At 38.1% G+C, this 20,313-nt stretch overlaps 1 protein-coding gene and 1 non-coding gene across 6 annotated transcripts in view; one reads left to right on the top strand and one right to left on the bottom strand.

Annotated features, from left to right (window-relative positions):
- Positions 1-20,313, top strand: part of R3hdm2 (R3H domain containing 2) — a 171,538-nt gene that overhangs the window by 30,695 nt on the left and 120,530 nt on the right. For 3 of the 5 annotated variants that reach the window (XM_047551799.1, XM_047551798.1, XM_047551796.1), the window contains exon 3: positions 15,187-15,249. The exons of 1 other annotated variant lie outside the window; for it this stretch is intronic. The gene's annotated coding sequence lies outside the window, so the exon portion shown is untranslated. Of the gene's footprint in view, positions 1-15,181; positions 15,250-20,313 lie in introns of all 5 variants that reach the window. One more of the 5 variants, XM_047551801.1, reaches the window with a different exon arrangement.
- Positions 11,421-11,497, bottom strand: Trnaa-ugc (transfer RNA alanine (anticodon UGC)). The gene has a single exon. It is a non-coding gene; the product is annotated as a tRNA-Ala (tRNA).

Below are 20,313 nucleotides of genomic sequence, written 5' to 3'. Positions count from 1 at the left end.
TTATTTTTGACACAACTTGGTTCCTCTTTATTTGAGAGTTCCTTTAGGATATCTCTTCCCTTTGCTGATTTGCTTCTTTGTTTTTCATATCTTCTTCATGGAATATTTTGCTGAGAATGTTCTGTAATGCTGGCTTTCTTTTTGTATATTCTTTTAGCTTTTGTTTATCATGGAAGGATTTTATTTCGTCGTCAAATCTGAAGGTAAGTTTTGCTGGGTATAAGATTCTTGGTTGGCATCCATTTTCTTTTAGGGCTTGAAAAATGTTATTCCAGGCCCTTCTAGCTTTTAGGGTCTGGATTGAAAAATCTGCTGATATCCGTATTGGCTTCCCCCTGAATGTAATTTGGTTCTTTTCTCTCACAGCACATACAAAATAAAGATTCTGTCTTTATTTTGTATTTTCATTATAATGTGCCTTGGTGTGGGTCTGTTGTAATTTTGTGTATTTGGAGTCCTGTAAGCCTTTTGAACTTGATTTTCCATTTCGTTCTTCAGATTTGGGAAATTTTCTGAAATTATCTCATTGAATAGGTTGTTCATTCCTTTGGTTTGTTTCTCTAAGCCTTCCTCAATCCCAATAATTCTCAAATTTGGCCTTTTCATGATATCCCATAGTTCTTGGAGATTCTGTTCATGATTTCTTACCATCTTCTCTGTTTGTTCGACTTTGTTTTCGAGGTTAAATATTTTGTCTTCAGTATCTGAGGTTCTGTCTTCCAGGTGTTCTATCCTATTGGTTGTGCTTTCTATGGAGTTCTTAATTTGGTTTATTGTTTCCTTCATTTCAAGGATTTCTGTTTGGTTTTTTTTCAATATCTCTAACTCTTTATTGAAATGGTCTTTTGCTTCCTGTATTTGCTCTTTTAACTGTCTATTGGTGCGTTCATTCAATGCCTGCATTTGCTCTTTCATTTCATCGTTTGCTTCCCTTATCATGTTGATTATGTACATTCTGAACTCCCTTTCTGACATTTCTTCTGCCATGCTGTCATTGGATTTTATTGATATAACATCCAGATTTGTTTGAGGCATTTTCTTCCCTTGTTTTCTCATATTGTTCAGGTATCAGTGGACTGCAGAGATGTTGCAGATTTCCTCTATTGACTTATAATGTCCCTGATGATTGCTAGTGTATCCCCTCTTATCCTTCAGTAGCCTGAAGTCTTAGAGGAAGTTGATACTGCGGTGTTCCCCTAGGAAGCTGCCTCTCTAGGGGTGGTGGTCTTCAGGTGGGGTATATTCCCTGCTAGAGGGCAGAGGTGCCTCTACTTGTTGACCAATGGTCATCCAAAGGGGAACTAGACTGCGGGCTGAGGCAATGCCTGTTTGGGCCTGTGTCTCTGGTTTTACCGTCTTTGTGGGAAAACCTCACTCGGCGGGGAAGACCCACCCGGTGGGGAGGTCTCGCTAGTCCGTTCCCCTCCTAGAGGTTCCCCTCAGTCCACAACTACCGCCTGGGCAGGGCAGCCTTCCCAAGCAACGTTTCCAGGGGCCTGGACCTACCTCCTGGGCTTGGGAGCCCTGCCCTTTGCAGACGAGTCTCCTTAGGTGGCCCCTCCTCAGAGAAGCTGCCCGAAGTCCTGGAACCTTCGCTCCACCCGTCAGCTGGTCTCTGTGTAGCTCTCCTGGGCCTGGGAGCCTCACCCTTCGTAGACGAGTCTCCTTAGGTTGTCCCTTCTTAGAGAAGCTGCCCGAAGTCCTGGAACCTTCACTTCGCCCCTCAGCTTGTCTCTGTGTAGTTCATTCAAGAAAAGGTGCCTAGGTCCCTGGACCGGACCTTGCTATGCACCTAATCTCTTGGCTATGCGACCCGCCCTCTGACCAGTCACTTGGAGCCTCGTACATATGTTCCAAGCCCCAGTGACCCGTCGCTCGTCTCTTCCTCCAGACAGCCACCTGGTGCTCTGCGTGGGCGCTTGGAGACCAAGCCACTCACTGCGTACCTCCACCTCCTCTGGGCAGTCCCATCCCCGTTGCTCAGGCGGTTGCTGGATCCAGACAACTCGCCACCTGGGCAGGGCAGCCTTCGCAGGCAACGTTCTCTTTCTCTGGCAGCCACTCTTTCTCTGGCAGCCGCTGGAGCCCTGGCAGATCGCTTCAAAACCAAGCGGTGTGTCGCACAACCTCCTTTGCAAAGTTCCCCGCTTTCTGAGTTCACTGCTCCAGCGGGGGAGGTGTGTCTTGCTGCCTGGGCAGGGCAGCCTTCGCAGGCAACGTTCCCAGGGGCCCGGACCTCCCTCCTGGGCTTGGGAGTCTCACCCTTCGCAGACGAGTCTCCTTAGGTTAGAGAATCTGCCCGCGGTCCTGGAAACTTCAATCCGCCATTTTTCGCTCCGCTTCACTGTCCGTGTTTACCGCTCCGGCGGGGGAGGGGCGACCCGCCGAGTCACTCTACTTCACAAAGTTCTCTGCGTTCCAGGGCTACTGCCCCATCGGGGACGCCTCCCCTATGGGAGAAACTCACCCGGCGGCTTTGAGTTGGTCCCAAGTCACTATCTCCTCTTTTGAATCTTGAGTCCTGGAGCAACATGAAATGCAGCCGCCCTCTAGTCCGCCATCTTGAACCTCCTGAGCATTGATCTTATATCCTGCTACTTTACTGAATTCACTTATGAGTTCTAAAAGTTTCCTGGTGGAATTTCCTGGTTCCTCTAAATATGTAATCATGTCATCAGCAAACAAGGATAGTTTGAGTTCTTCTTTTCCTGTTTGTATCCCTTTAATTTCTTTGGTCTGTCTAATTGCTCTGGCTAGAGTTTCAAGGACAATGTCCAATTAAAATCCCAATGACGTTCCTCACAGAAATAGAGCAAGCAGTCATGAAATTCATCTGGAAGAATAAGAAACCCAGAATAGCTAAAGCAATCCTTAGCAGGAAGAGTGAAGGAGGGGATATCGCAATACCAGATCTTAACTATACTACAAAGCAATAGCAACAAAAACGGCATGGTATTGGCACCAAAATAGATAGGTAGATCAGTGGTATAGAATAGAGGACACAGACACAAACCCAAATAAATACAGTTTTCTCATACTAGACAAAGGTGCCAAAAACATGCAATGGAGAAAAGACAGCCTCTTCAACAAATGGTGCTGGGAAAACTGGAAAACCATATGCAGCAGAATGAAACTAAACCCTTATCTCTCACCGTGCACAAAAATCAACTCAAAATGGATTAAGGACCTTGGAATCAGACCGGAGACCCTGCATCTTATAGAAGAAAAAGTAGGTCCAAATCTTCACCTTGTTGGCTTAGGATCAGATTTCCTTAATAGGACTCCCATAGCACAAGAAATAAAAGCAAGAATCAATAACTGAGATAGATTCAAATTAAAAAGCTTTCTCTCAGCAAAGGAAACTATCAGTAATGTGAAGAGAGAGCCTACAGAGTGGGAGAAAATTTTGCTACTCATACTTCAGATAGAGCAGTAATTTCTAGAATATATAAGAACTCAAAAAACTCTACATCAAGAATACAAATAACCCAATCAACAAATGGGCTAAGGAACTGAACAGACACTTCACAGAAGAAGATCTACAAGCAATCAACAGATATATGAAAAAATGTTCAACATCTCTAGTAATAAGAGAAATGCAAATCAAAACTACCCTAGGATTCCATCTCACCCCAATTAGAATGGCAATTATCAAGAATACAAGCAACAATAGGTGTTGGTGAGGATTGTGGGGAAAAAGGTACACTCGTACATTGCTGGTGGGGCTGCAAATTAGTGCAGCCACTCTGGAAAGCAGTGTGGAGATTCCTTAGAAAACTTGGAATGGAACCACCATTTGACCCAGCTATCCCACTCCTTGGCCTATACCCAAAGGACTTAAAATCAGCATACTACAGAGATACCGCCACATCAATGTTCATAGCTGCTCAATTCACAATAGCCAGATTGTGGAACCAACCTAGATGCTCCTCACTTGATGAATGGGTAAAGAAACTGTGGTATATACATATACAATGGAATATTACTCAGCCATAAAGAATAATAAAATTATGGCATTTGTAGGCAAATGGATGAAATTGGAGAATATCATGCTAAGTGAGATAAGCCAATCTCAAAAAACCAAAGGACGAATGATCTCACTGATAAGCGGATGATGATACATTATGGGGGGTGGGAGGGAGGTAAGAATGAAGGAAGGAGGGACTGTATAGAGGGAAAAGAGGGGTGGGAATGGTGGGGGAGAAAGAAAAAAAGTAACAGAATGAATCAAACACCATTACCCTATAAATATATGATTACACAAATGGTACACCTCTACTTCATGTACAACCAGAGAAACAAATTGTACCCCTTTTGTTTACAATAAAAAAAAAAAATACATGCATTTTTCTTCCTTCCTTTGTTTGTTTCTTTTTGTGGTACTGGGGATTCTTCTCAAGGCTTCTCACATGTTAGACAAGTGCTCTACCACTGAGCCTACTACTCCAGCTAATGCGCTTTTCTTTTTTATAATTTTTTTTTTTTTTTTTTCCAGTAGAAACAGGATCTTGCTATTTTGCCCAGGCTGGTCCTGAACCCTGGGCACAAGTAATCCTCCTCCTGCTTTAACTTTTGAGTAATTGGGCCTACAGGCATGTATCACCACACCTGGCTACTCAACTGTATCATGGAAAATTTCAGGCATTCAGAAGTAGTAAGAGCAGGGCATGGTACATCATGCCTGTAATCCCAGTGGCTGGAGAGGCAGGTTTAAGCATCATGGACATAGACAGAATAACTAGTGTGAAATATCCACTTAACGTATATGTATTTACAGTGTAGCACTCAGCATTGGATTTCATTTTAGCCTTGTTCATTCAACACACCATTAAAATGTGTGTTCTTTTTTCTTCTCTATAAGCAAATAATTACAGCTAATTAACTTTACCTTAGCTATCAAGGAAGTCTTTCTGGAGGAATAAAGCCTTGAAAGATAGTAGGGCAGGGGAAATTCTACATTAGCAGCTCTTGAACTTTTTGGTTTATGCCTGGCCTCTTTACTATTTTAAAAATTATTATGGACCTGAATGAACTATTACTTATGTGGGTTATATTTATCAATTTTGAACTCTAGCCAGGGTGGTGGTGCATACCTCAAATCCCACCTACTCAGGAGGCTGAGGGAGGAGGATTGAAATTTCAAAGCCATACTCATCAATTTAGTGAGGCCCTAGGCAGCTTAGACCCTGTCTCAAAATGAACTATTAAAAGAACTGGAGGGCTGGGTTTGTGGCTCAGTGGTAGCATGCTCACCTAGTGTGCATGAGGCTGTGGGTTTGATCCTCAGCACCACATAAAAAGTAAAATAAAGTTATTAAAAAAAAAAAAAAAACGACAACTGGGGATGTGACTCAGTGGTTAAGCACCCTTGGGGTTCAATCCTTAGTACCAAAAATTGAACTCTATTAGAAGTAAAACTAAAAAAATAATTTAAATACTTCCTGATTAAATATAATAACAATAAATATATCTATAACACTGTTTAAAAAATTGTTTTTAAGTTGGGGTTATAACTCAGTGGTAGAGCACTTGCCTAGCATGTGTGAGGCACTGGATTCAATTCTCAGCACTACATATAAATAAATAAAAAAGGTGCATTAACAACTACAAAAATAACTTTTTTTTAGTTGTTGTTGGACTTTTATTTTATTTATTTATTTATTTACAGTGCTGAGAATCAAGCCCAGTGCCTCACACATGCTAGGCAAGCACTCTACCACTGAGCTACAAACCCAGCTCTATAACACACTTTTTTTGAAAAAATATTTTGTTTTATTTGTAGGTGGACACAATACCTTTATTTTATTTTTATGTGGTGCTGAGGATTGAACCCAGAGCCTCATGCATGCTAGGCAAGTGCTTTACCACTGAGACACAACCCTAGCCTGTATAACACACTTTTAATTAAAATTTTTTTGTTTGGATTTTGTCTTTGCAGTTTTGGGGATTGAACCCAGGGTCCTGCACATGTTAGGCAAGTGCTTTGTCACTGAGCTATATTCCTTCCCATAAAAAGCTTTTCTGGAACAAAAAATTTGGTGAGGTGGGAGGAACATTGTTTTTATTATTTTGCAAATCTCTATAATCTCTGAATTTACAGAAGACAACTGGATTCTTATGTTAGCATCTACAGTCAGTCTATTGCAGAATGTCATTTTAGTTAAAGTATGTGAAGAAAATCCAGCTTCAGAGATACATAATTGGAAATGGGAGGAATATTTTAATATTCTCTTCAGGTAATGATGGTTATTCTTTTTGATACTATAGCCAAAGTCTACAAGTGGTATCTTTTTAAAGGCTAATTGAAGTGTTGAATGTAAAACTATATAATGAACTTTTGTATTTGGCACTACTAAAATTCATTTTTGAGTCTGGGGATGCAACTCAGTGGTAGCAGAATATGTGCCTAACATGGGTGAAGTTCTGAATTTGATCCTCAGCACCACAAGAAAAAAAAATTTGTCTATGTTGTACATTGAATATTTCTTTTACCCTCTTTTACACATGTGTGATGTGGAAACATGAATTGATGAGTTGGAAAATATTGGTTCAGGGTTATATAGACCTTTCAAATGTTCGATGTATTTCATTGTTAAAGATATATATAAAATTGGAGCTGGGATTGTGGCTCAGTGGTAGAGAGTTCGCCTAGCATGTGTGAAGCACTGGGTTTGATCCTCACCACCACATAAAAACAAACAAATAAAATAAAAGTATTTGTCTGTCTATAACTAAAAATATATATATTTAAGTAAAAATATATACAATTACATTAATCAAGAGTACCACCTTATTTCACTGATAAGTGGATGAGGACACATAATGGGGGGTGGGAGGGGTGGGAGGGGTTAGTGTTAGGGTTAGAGTTAGGGTTAGGGAGGGGGGCAAGAATGGAGGAAGGAAGGACTGTATAGAGGGAAAAGAGGGGTGGGAGGGGTTGGGGGAAGGGAAAAAAATAACAGAATGAATCAAACAACATTACCCTATGTAAATTTATGATTACACAAATGGTATGCCTTTACGCCATGTACAAACAGAGAAACAACATGTATCCCATTTGTTTACAATAAAAGAAATAATAAAATAAAAAAAGAAAAAAGAAAACCTAGGTGAGGAAATTGCAAAAAAAAAAAAAAAAAGAGTACCACCTTTAGGAAAGTCTATAAGTATTGAGAAGCTATCAAATTCATAGAAGATGCATGTTTTTCAAAATTCTGATTTCACTTAATGGAATTTTATCAAATTCCATTTGAACGATATCAAATAACATTATTTGTTTGCCAGTAATAGGCTTACTTCTTTCATTTCTGTGAAAAATACAGCCACATATCCAAATCTGAATAACTGTAGTTTGCCTGTAGTTGTTTATTCAAGTAAAATGCTACATGAAAAAAGCTAGGGCAGCTTGAAGTTCAGTTACACAAGTACTTTTCCCTGAGACAGTTGTACTTTTGTTTGTAGCAGAAGCGTTTTGTACTTACCATTTTGTTATGTAAAATACTAAAAAGACTTGAACTCAGAGGTGGAAATTTAATACAGTGAATTCTACATATGTGTGAGTTGTATTTCTGAATTCAACCAACTGCAGATTGAGAATATTTGAGGAAAAAATTGTGGCTCTATTAAACATGTACATACTCTGTTTCTTGTCATTATTTGCCAAAAAGTACTTTATAACAATTATTGATATGAATTTCCATTATATTAGTTATTATAATCTAGAAATGATTTAAAGTATGTGGAAAGGTGTGAAGATTATATGCAAATACTATGCCTTTTTTGCATTTTATTTATTTTTTAAAAATTTTATTTTTACAGACTGCATTTTGATTCATTGTACACAAATGGGGTACAACTTTTCATTTCTATGGTTGTATATGATGTAGATTCACACCATTCATGTAATCATTACTATGCCATTTTTTATAAGGCACTTGAGCATCTGTAGATTTTGGTTGGTGAGGGAATGGAGCAATGGGTAGAGAGGTGATCCTAGAACCAATCCCTTGAGGATATTGAAAGGTGACTAAAATTATTTTTACTGCTTCATCCAGGACATTCTTAAGTGAAATTTATACTTTTTAAAAAACTGGAAATGTAGAGTAATGCTTTGATCATGTGAAGACACTGATAACTTCACCTGCCAGTGCTTTTGTCCATGTGAAAAAAGCAAAATAACATCTTATTATTAATTGAAAAATAATATCTTGATAGTGTTATGAAACTAGCTTGACTTCTTAGACCTCCTGAGTTCTCTCTCTGAGAACTGCTGCTCTAGATAGAGGATGTGTTACATATCCGGAGATACTGAGATGAGACAACGTAGAGCTTTCTAGGTCAACTATGAGTGATCTGTTATATCTGGAACTCGGGGTAATATGGTGAGAGAAAAAAGGTAGTCTGGGTCCAGATCACAAAAGGATGTTAGCATTCTGCTAAGGATAATATTGTTTCTTTTATAGGCAGTGGGGAATTATTTAAGGAGATAAGTATTTTTTTTTTAAGGAGATATGTGTATGATGGGTGACACCATTGTATTTATTTGATTTTTTTTTAAGGATTTTTTTTATTACAGTATATCTGGTGGTAAGGAGGCTAGTGGAATAGGATGAAGTCCTAAACTAAGGCACTGACTTGGTCATGTAGCCATAGAAGGTCAGATTGTACAGACCAGTGCAGGGCTCAGATTATGTCCTTTCTAAAGCAAAACTGAGCTTAGCAGCATCTTACATGCAGGTGGAATGTGCAGGAACATGACTAACTGCTTCCAGCTGCTTTTAACTTCCAAGTTATAAGCTGCTCCTCAAATAATCTTGTTTGGATGGTTTTCTCTGGAAGGACATCTGATCAAACACCAGTAACACCCTAGAATTCCATTTGCATAAATGACTTCCAAAGATAATCACTATTCCAACTTCTGTTACCTTAATTAGTATTACCTGTATTAGTATTTCATATTAATAGAACCATATGTACTCTTCTGTGTGTGTTCAACACTGCCTTTGAGATTAATGAGTGTATTTTCATATACATTATAGCAATGGTTTATTCTTTTATCATTGCTATGTAATACTCCATTATCTGACTACTGCCATATTTTTTCTATTGAGTTGTTTGCAGGTTTTTTTTTTTGGGGGGGAACTGGGAATTGAACCCAGGGGCACTTAATTACTGAGCCATATCCCTAGCTCTTTTTGTACTTTATTTAGTGACAGGGTCTTTCTGAGTTGCTTAGGACTTCACTAAATTGCTGAGGCTGGCCTTGAACTCAGGATCCTCCTGCCTCAGTCTCCCAAGCTACTGGAATTACAGGTGTGCATCCCCGCATCCGGAGCGTTATCCCAGATTTGAACTGTTATGAGTAATACTACTATGAACATTTTTTTGTGCGTGGGCGGGTACTGAGGATTGAACTCAGTGCCCTCAACCCCTTAGCCACATCCCCAACCCTATTTTGTATTTTCTTTAGAGGGCCTCACTGATCTCACTGAGTTGCTTTGTGCCTTGCTTTTTGCTGAGGCTGGCTTTGAACTCATGATCCTCCTGCCTCAGCCTCCTGAGCTGCTGGGATTATAGACGTGTTGCACTGTGTCTGGCAATACCTTTATTTTATTTATTTATTTTTATGTGGTGCTGAGGATTGAACCCAGTGCCTCACACATGCTAGGCAAGTGTGCTACCACTGAGCTATAACCCCAGGCCCCAGCACCCCGCCTCCTTTTTTTTTTTTTTTTGTAACAGAGATTGATTGAACCCGGGGCACTTAACCACTGAGCCACATCCCCAGCCCATTTTAATATTTTATTTAGAGACAGGGTCTTACTGAGTTGCTTAGGGCCTCACTAAGTTGTTGAGGCTGGCTTTGAACTTGGAATCCTCCTGCCTTAGCCTCCCAAGCCACTGGCCTATGAACATTTTTGAACAAAGTTTTTATACATGTAAGACATGTATACTCACTTCTGTTGATTATACACCTAGGGGTGGAGTTGCTAGGTCATATAAGCATGTTTAATTTATGTATTCCTAGTTTTCCAAAGTGGTTATATTCTCTTACCAGCAAGATATGAGAGTTTGAATGTAATATGTCTTTTGACTGCATTCAGTATTATCAGACCTTTCAAGTTCAACTAATCTATTGGAGGTGTAGTGGTGTCTTTTTGTAGTTTTAGTTTGCGTTTCCCTGGTGACTTGATGTTGAATCATTTTTTCATAGTCATATAGGTCTTTTAAGTATCCTCTTGTGTGTAATGCCTATGTAAGTTTTTTTGGCCATTATTTAAATTTGTCTTACTGTTTGATAGACATTCTCTATCAATTTTGAATGTGAGTCCTTTGTTAGATGCATAGCTTTGCACATATCTTCTATGGGTATTTACACATGGGATACACATGGAAGCAGATAGATAAATCTGATCATTTTGCTGAAATTGCCTGGCATATACCTTAACAGTGGAGGGTAGTTCTACATATTGTTCTTTACATATTCTAGTTGCCCTACATGTTGGGAATATAAAGACTGATTTTCAGTAGCTCAATGTGATGTTTTGAATTATTCTCAGATGATTGTGGATATTTCTGTTATCTACTGCTGTGAAACAAACCACCCCAAAACTTAGTGGCTTAAATCTATTTATTTGCTTATGATATAAATGGTTTGGCAGTTTGGGCAGGGCTAATTTGGCACAGTCTACCTCGATTCTTTATGGTATTGACTGGTTTTATTTATAAGTGATTTTGGTCATTTGACAGATTGACAACTGGTTGGACCTGAGTAGTCTTACTCACAGGTCTGGCATTGGACTAGAGCTGACAGCTAGGTTGCTGTGGGGTCTTCTGCAGTCTGTCTTGGCCTGTTTGCATGAAGACTAGGTCCCAAAAGGGTGAGAGTGGAAGTTGCAAGGCCTCTTGAGGTCTATGCTCAGAAGTTGCAGTGTCATTTAAGCCTCACTCTGTTGGTCAACGTAAATCACAAGGGCAGATCTGATTCAAGGGATAGGGAAATGAACTCTGCTTCTTTTCCCCCCTCCCCACTTTATTTTGGTACCAGGAATTGAACCCAGGGGTGCTTAACCACTGAGCCACATCCCCAGCCCTTTTTATGTTTTATTTTGAGACGGAGTGTCACTAAGTTGCTTACGGCCTCTCTAAATTGCTGAGGCTGCTTTGAACTTGCATCTTCTTGCCTCAGCCTCCTGAGTCACTGGGATTACATGCATGTACCACCACCCCCAGCTCACTCTGGTTCTTTTATGGACTCTGTTCTCAGCCTTACTGTGTGGCTCATTAGTCATTTAGAGTTATTAATACGGGCCTGAAATAACTCCCTCCCCAACCAGGTACTCAATGAGGGCAGGGAGGGAAAGACTTGATAGCAGGAGGTATTTAGATTATAGTTGTCTTTTTTTTTTTTTTCTTCTTTTTGGCGGGGCTGGGGATCGAACCCAGGGCCTTGTGCTTGCAAGGCAAGCACTCTACCGACTGAGCTATCTCCCCAGCCCCTATAGTTGTCTTGAGTAGACAGTGTTGTGTTTTTTTTTTTTTTTTTCTTTTTTTCTTTCTTTCTTTCTTTCTTTTTTTTTTTTTTTTTTAAATAATGTGAAATAAGAATCTTGGGCAAGGCTGAGATGTCAGTAACCTGTCAACCTATCAGAGTCAATCAGTATAAGTTCTAGGTGAGGGGATAAAGTCAACACAATGAGCCCCTTGCCCTGAGTTTATTGGGCCTCTCATTAAAGTAGCTGTCATAGCCCTTTATTTTAGAGAAAAGTAAAAATCATTGTTCAAGATTCAGCTGATGTTAAAAAGTATTTATTATTGGGGGGGAAGTTTACTTTGAGTATAGTTGCACTACTGAAAGTGACATGTGCTTGGTTTTCAGATCACAGTGTTTTGGGTATGCCCAATTGTCACAGTTGTTCAGATCTTTCAAAATTGTCTCCAGGTGACTAGAGGCTATTATACTTCTCTGAGTAAGTTTAATTAATTGCTTTGAGTCCCAGACAAGTGAATTTGTTAACTATAGTTTCTGATTTATCTGTTGCCCAAAACAGTGATAATTTGATAGGAATAGGAACTCAGGTGGCATTTTATTGCAAAAGATGGATGTTGTCTGCTAAATACATCTGATTAGAAGTCTACAATACAGTATCTGTTTTTCTGGTGATAGGGTCAATATTAAAGCTTTATAGAATGTTCTACTAGTCAGATGTCTGAACTGAATCATCCCGTTCCTTTGAGGTTATCTTCAAGGCATTTGGAGTGCTTCAAGAACTCTTAGCAGCAGTAATTCTTTCACAGGTGTTTGCATCTTGGGTGTGTTTAACCTAAGTGGTTCTGGGCCGTGAGAACTTCTCATTGTAATGATGGCAGTCAGATTGTAGTGATGGCAATTGCTTTTTTTTTTGAGATGATTGAATTTGGACCCCACAGAACCATAGAACTGTTGTGAGACATAATTGCCATGTTATTTTCTGAGTGTAAATTTCACCTTCAGTGAAAGGAAGGAAGATTTCTGAGTCAGATCGTTATAATGAAGGAGAGAACACATAGTTGATAACTTGATTATCTTATTGACTATATAAATAAGATTTAAATACCATAAGAAGCCCAATTTACCTCAGAGGAAAGTATTTAACTTTTTAAGTGAATCAGACAATTAGAAAACCATTTCAGTGCTTATTTTGTGTTACACACTACTTGGCATTGCAGGTATATATGTGAACAAAATGCCTAAGATTTCTGCCCTTTACAAGCTTACATTTTTGTCTGGGAAGATAGGCAGTTTTTCAGTAAGTAAATAAAATACATATAGATTACAGTGAATCCTATGAAGAAAATAGATGTGGTATTGTGAGAGAGAGCAACAAAGGAGCAGTGGATTCTTCAGATTGAGGTGGTCAAGGAAGACCTCTTTGTAGTGACATATGAACTATTCATTGAAAGGGAGGCAGAAATTTCATTTCTTTGAATGAGCAGAGTATCAGAGGCCACAACAAATACAAAGGGCTTATGTAGAGAATTTGGTTTGGTGTGTTCAAGAATAGGTCAGATTTTACAGGACTCTATTGCATGGATGACAGCTGGTTGAATGAGGAAGCTAAATTATCTGATTTACATTTTAAAAAGATAACTCATATATTTCTGGGACAATGCTTTGCAGAATGCTAAAGGTAGAAGAAACTAGTTATGTTAGTTACGAGACTGTTGCATTTTATTAAAAAAACTACAAACTATTAGGGAGTTATGGAGGATGGAGAGCAGAAAGCAATTAATTAAACTTCTTCCCCAATGTATTCCACTTTTAATTATGATAAAATTATGATAGGGTAAGAAAGTCATTCTAGCAATAAATGCTAAAGTATGTTTTGAGTAATGTTGCTCCTGATATCTCTTAAGTTGGAAAGTCATCTTTTGGTGTGGTGTGGCTCTCAGTGTGAGCCTATTGTGTCCACTTAAAAATCACATATATTGGGGCTGGGGAGATAGCTCAGTCGTAGAGTGCTTGCCTTGCATGCACAAGGCCCTGGGTTCGATCCCCAGCACCAAAAAAAAAAAAAAAAAAAAAAAATCACATGTATTTTGGCATGACTTGAGGGCTGATGGGGAAAGGGAACTAGTAATTTCTTTTTTTAAATTTATTTTTTGATTCATTGTACACAAATGGGATACAACTTTTTTATTTTTCTGGTTGTACATGAAGTAGAGTCACACCATATGTGTAATTATATGTGTACACAGGGTAATGATGTTTGTCTCATTCCATTATCTTTCCTTTCTTCCATCCCCCACCCGCTCCCCACCCCTCATTTCCCTCTAGACAATCCAACCTTCCTCCATTCTTCCCTTACCCACCCCCCCCAACCTCTGTTATGTATCATCATCCACTTATCAGAGAAAACATTTTGACCTTTGGTTTTTTAGGATTGGATTATTTCACTTAGTATGGTATTCTCCAGTTCCATCCATTTACCTGCAAATGCCATAATTCGATTCTTCTTTACGACTGAATAATATTCCATTGTGTATATATACCACAGTTTCTTTATCCATTCGTCTATTGAAGGACATCTAAGTTGGGAAACTAGTAATTTCTTGGCATAGGGGAGAACAAGTTATTTCACAGGAAAAAATTCACCATATGGGTTGTGTTTTATGACCACGGTTAGTAGTAAAAAGTGGAAGGGCAATGTCCTCTGACTGTCCCTTTCCAACCTTAACCAGCCACCACATGTCCTGATACGAAACCCTGAGGTTGCAGGAAGTATAAAGAATTGGAGAAGTGTTTTTCATGGCAATCTTTGTAAGGTATCAAAAGGTCAGAATTTAGTTGATGTTTTATTTGTGGAATAGAATTGTAAAACCAAATGGTGTATTGGAGAGTTCTTCTCACTTCGGTGTAAGAACACAGTAGGGCTTAGGTGTTTCAAGGGCTTACAGGAATTCAGACTGACTCAGGCATATTAAGGTTTCTAATGGCGACATTCAGCATTCAAGGATTCTAGGCCTTCCAGGCTCCTAAAGTAGATTCAGCACCAACAAGCCTTCAGGGTCTTGTAATAGCAATAATAATGAATTTTGCAAATGGGGTAAGGATATAATAAATTATGTGTTTTTTCTGTTTCTGACTTTTCTTCACTTCTACTTCTCACCTATAAGAGAGATTCTAGATCAGCTTACTTAGTTCTAGACTTGTATAAGAATGAGTAAAAGGGGCTGGGGAGATAGCTCAGTCGGTAGAGTGCTTGCCTTGTAAGCACAAGGCCCTGGGTTCGATCCCCAGCACCCCCCCCCCCCAAAAAAAAATGAGTGAAAAGGAGCTGAAGAATTCCAAGGAGTTAAGACTGGGTTATTAATTTATGTTAGAAAGCAGACCAAGAACTGCTTACAAGAAGAGGGGGATCAATAGAAGAGAAAGAGCCTAGTGAATTTTTTTTTTTTTTTCATTTTTAATTGTGAATTGAGAATGGGAATGACTATAGAGGATTCAGGGCAGGTGTATAGTTATGAGAAACACAAGTAAAAGGAATTGTGAAATAATTGTGAAATAAAATATTAAGAGGTGCTGCTGTGGATTTGAATTGAATCTATTTTCTTTGAGGGTCTCAATATATTAAAATTTAAAGTTGCTTTAACTTTTTTTTCTTTTTTTTCTTTTTCTTTCTTTTTTTTTTTTTTTTTTGAGGTTAGACTTGTTTCTCATATGTGATGCCATTCCAGCACTGGACTCATGGAGGCTGAACATTTATTCAGGTAATAATAGGTAACATTTAAGAGCACTTTCTGTGTGCCAGGCAACAAATTTAAATACAGTACCTGCATTCTCATTTAATGTGTACTTAACCCCATGGGGTTGTAAGTATTATTGTATCCATTTAATAGATGAAGAAATTGAGATTCAGGGAGGACATCAAAATTGAATTCAGCTGAGTTAAATAAAGTCTTTGCTGCAGTTGAAGTGAGAGATTTTGGTGGTTTGGGTCAGATGATGTCATTTGTTCATTGGCCATAAATATCATGAATGTAAAGTGGTTTTGATTGAACTTCACCACAGTTTCCCACTAGTGAGTATACCATACTTTTGTTAGTCTTTAAAACAGAAGACAAAGCAGGCAGTTATGCACACCTGTAATCCCAGTGACTCAGGAGGCTGAGGCAGGAGGATCGCAAGGTCGAGACCAACCACAGCAACTTAGCAATGCCCTAATCAACTTAGTGAGATGCTGTCTCAAAATAAAAAATAAAAAGAACTGGGACTGGGGATGTGGCTCAGTGGCAAAACACCCCTGGGTTCATTCTCCAGTACCAAAAATAAATAAATAAACAAATAAATAAATAAATAGTAGACATATCTTTGGTAAAGAAATATTCACCTTAGGATTTTTTGTTTGTTTGCTGCTTCTTGTTGTTTTTGTTTTTTGTGGTACTGGGGTTTGAACCCAGGTATGAACCACTGTGTCTGACCCAATTTAAAATTTTGAACCTTGAAACTTTTCTAGGGCTGGAGGTATAGCTCAGTGGTAGAGCGTGTTCTTAGCATGTGAGAGACCCTGGATGCAGTCCCCAGCAACAAAAAAAAAAAAAAAACAGAAAAAACAACTTTTCTAATTTTTTATAAAGTAGATTAAAAGTTTTGAAATAGTTTAAATATAAGTGAATATCTTTATAAGATAAATATAACAAATTCTTAAGAGATGGTTAATGCAGATAGCAAAAGTCTTTTTTTGATTTCTTCTTTCTTGAGATGCTTTTAATAGGTACTTTCAGCTTTAAGGAACCTAACTGAACCCAGGGGCACATTGCCATTGAGCCACATCCCCAACCCTTTTTAAAACTTTTATTTTGAGGCAGCATCTCACTAAGTTGCTTGGAGTCTTGCTAAATTGCTAAGACTGACCTTGAACTTGTGATCCTGCTGCCTCAGCCTCCTGAGTCACTGGTATCAGAGGCATGTATCACCCTTCCCTGTTATCTAATTAGGGTTTCTTATAGGAGCTTTTTTGTGCATCAAAATGCTTGTTTACAGATCACATTGCAGTATTTGTCAAAGTATAGAGAAGAAATGGGAGGGTTTCTGACAGTACCATCTGAAGAGCAGTCAAAAATGAAAATTGTCTCTGAAATGATAATGTAAATTAAGTGGAAGTATTTTTAAGTTTATAAAAATTCAAATTATATGCTACCTTGAGTGATTTTCCATATATCACCTTGCCAAGTGTTGTGTACACTCAGCTAAATTAAAATTGCTTTTAGTACTTATTATCTTATCAGTTATTGAATGGCCAGCATGAGCATGTTGTGCCCTATTTCCCTTTCCCCATCCTTTTTAAAAATCAGCTTTATGGAGGTGTAATTGACATACAGTGAACTGTCTACATATTAAAAGTGTACAATTTGCTAAGTTTTGACACTTTTGTATACCTACAAAACTATCACTACAATCAAAACAATGAACATTTTACCCACAAGGTAATGAGTATACCCCCACAAGTTTCCTTATCCCCATTTTTAATCTGTCTGTCAAACTCTTTGGATCTCCAGGTAACCACTCATCTACCTAATGTCACTATAGTTTAGTTTGCATTGTCTAGAATTTTATATAAATGGAATCATATGGAGTATAGTCTAGCTTTTTGCACTCAGTATAATTATTTCGGAATTCATCTATTTTGTTGTATATGTCAGTAGTTTGTTCATTTTTATTGCTGAGTAGTAATCCATTATATAGATATAACACGATTTTTTTATCCACTTGCTGATGGACATTTAGATTGTTTCACATTTTGGTAATTACAAATAAGACTTTGGTATAAATATTTGTTGTAAGAGCCTTTCTACTTTTTAATTCCCTCCATGTAATCTCTAAAAAATTGAGGTAAAATTCATATAGCACACTTAGCAGTTTTAAAGTTGCATTTTTAAAGTTGCAATATTTACAATGTTGTGTAACCACCAGCTTTCTCTATTGTCAGAACTTTTTCATTATCTCATAAATTACCCTCTATCCATGAAATACTCATTCCCTGTTCCTTCATTCCTTTCTTGATAACCTCTAATCTGCTTTCTTTCTTTATGGATTTGCCATATTAAAGGAATAATATAGTATAAAAGGGATCATGTAATATTTGACCTTTTGTGTCTGATGTTTTTCACTTAGCATAATGTTGAAGTTTATTAAAATTGCAACATATCTGTATTTTATTCCTTTTTATGGCTAAATAATATTCTGTTATATATACACAGACATGTGCGTATACATACATGTACACACACATACACACACACACACACACATATAAAACTCAAAACAGATACTGTACCTGAATATGTATAACAGCATTATTTCTGATACCCAAAATGTAGAAACAACCCCAGATGTCTACCAGTTGATAAACAGTATTTGTTTGCGTTTCCACTTTTAGTTCTTTTAAGTATATACTTAAGAGAGGAAATGCTGGGCATACAATAATTCTTTGTTCAGCTTTTTGAGGAAATGCTGAACTCTCTTCCGTAGCATTGTGTAATTTTACAATCTAGCAGTGAACAAGGATTACTATTTCTGTGTATCCTCAATACACAGAAATAACCCTTATTTTTAAAAATAACCTTTATTTTTAAAAAAAGATTTTTTTCTTCTTTTGCAGTGCTGGAGATCGAATCTAGGACCTTTTGCATGTTAGGCAGGCACTGTGCCACCGAGCTACGTCCTCAACCCCTCTATCATTTTTTTACTATGGTCATTCTAGTGGATATAATGTGTTAGCTTGTAGTGCTTTTGATTTGTATTTCCTTAATGACCATTGGTGTTGAATATTTTTTTAGGAGCTTCTTGGCCATTGGTATATGTTTGCGTTCTTGGCTCATTTTCTAAATTATCTTTTAATATTATGTTGTAGGATACATATGGATATTAAAAAGGTTATTGTAGTGTGAGACAAATTAGGATATTCATTACCACCTCACATTTTTTTTTTGTTTTTTTGGTGTGGTGAGGAGTATTGGGAATTGAACCCAGGGCACTTTACTACTGAGCTATATCCCTAGCCCTTTTAATTTTTAAATTTTGAGACAAGGTCTTGCTAAGTTGCTGGGGCTGGCCTTGAACTTGAGATCCTTCTGCCTCAGCCTCCACCGTAGCTGGGATTACAGACATGTGCCACCATACCCGACTCATCTCATATTTTATAAAAAGTAAATTTTATTGTTTTTGTTCAAGGTATACATAAGAATTTTAAAAATATATTCAGGATGATAAACCTTTGACTCCTGAATTTTTTTTCCACTTTTTAGATTGTCTTTTCACATATTTTTGATCACAAAAGATTTTAATTTAAATCTAATTTTTTTCCCCTTTGTTGCTGGTTCTTTTGTTGTCAAATCTCAGAATCCATTGCCAAATCCATGGCCATGAAGATTTAGTCCTATGGTTTCTTTTATGAGGTTTTATAATTTTAGTTCAATTTAGGTTATTGATTTATTTTCAACCAAATTTTAAATATGGAATATGGTAGGATATAACATTATTTTGCATGTGGTTATCCATTTGGCACAGCACCATTAGTTGAAGAGACTATTCATTCCCTATTAAATGGTGTTGGCATTCTTGTCAAAAATCTCTTGGTCAGGCTGGGGTTGTGGCTCAGTGGTGGAGCACTTGCCTAGCATGTGTGAGGCACTGGGTTTGATTCTCAGCACCACATATAAATAAACAAACAAAATAGAGGTCCATCAGCAACTAAAAACATTTTTTTAAAAAATCACTTGGTATTGCCTTGCATGGGAGCTGAAGAAATAGCTCCTTTTGGAGAGCGTTCGCCTAGCATGCCGAAGGACCGCGGTTCAAATCCCCTGGCCAGAAGATGACAGGAAAAAAAAAAAAAAAAAACTACGAAAAAATTTTCAATATGCCTTGCATGCACAAGGCCCTGGGTTCAGTCCCCAGCACCGCAAAAACAAACAAACAAACAAAAAACACCAAACAAAAGAAAAACCAAAACAACAACAGCAAAAACCAATCAAACAACAACAACAAAAAACTTGGTCAGCCAGTCATGGTACTGCACATCTATAATCCCAGTAAATAGGAAGGCTGAAGTGTGAGGATTATAAATTTGAGGTCAGCCTGGGCAACTTAGTGAGACCCTGTCTCAAAATGAAAAATAAGAAGACTGGGGATGGATGTAGCTCAGTAGTAAAGTGCACCTAGGTTCAACCCCCCAACTCCCCCAACCCCGCCCCCAAAAAAAAAAAATTGGTCATTAAATATTTGGTTTTCTTTTTGGATTCTCATTTCTGTTGGTCTCTGACTGTCCTTATGCCAATATCACATTGTTTCAATTGTGGTAGCTTTCTAGTAAGTTATGAAATCAAGAGGGTGGATGTGAGAGTGATCTGGTTGTGACTTATGTCACCCCATTGATCACCAGGATTGATTCTGCTGACCTGGCTGGTTAGGTGGGTGTCACCCTTCCTCCCACACGCACTCCATGTGCTTCTCTCCTAAAGTTGTTTGCTTGGTGGAAGAGGGGAACTTTGCATGATAGAGGAAGACCATTCTTCTGTTGGTCAAGGGTATATGAGTAGCTGGGCTTCCTTGCTAGACCCTCTAAACTTTCAAGGTATGAGTCTTTCTATCTTGCTTTTCTTTAAAAATTTTTTTTTAACTTTTAGTTGTAGATACCTTTATTTTAATGTGGTGCTGAGGATCAAACCCAGTGCCTCCCATGTGCTAGGCAAACACTCTACCACTGAGCAACAATCCCAGCCCCCTACCTTGCTTTTCTATTTCAGTATTGTTTTGACTCTTCAGGACCCCCT

This window comes from Sciurus carolinensis, chromosome 4 (genome assembly GCF_902686445.1).
Source record: "Sciurus carolinensis chromosome 4, mSciCar1.2, whole genome shotgun sequence".
Taxonomy (NCBI): Eukaryota; Metazoa; Chordata; class Mammalia; order Rodentia; family Sciuridae; genus Sciurus; species Sciurus carolinensis.
This window is presented reverse-complemented; position numbering and strand designations above follow the sequence as displayed.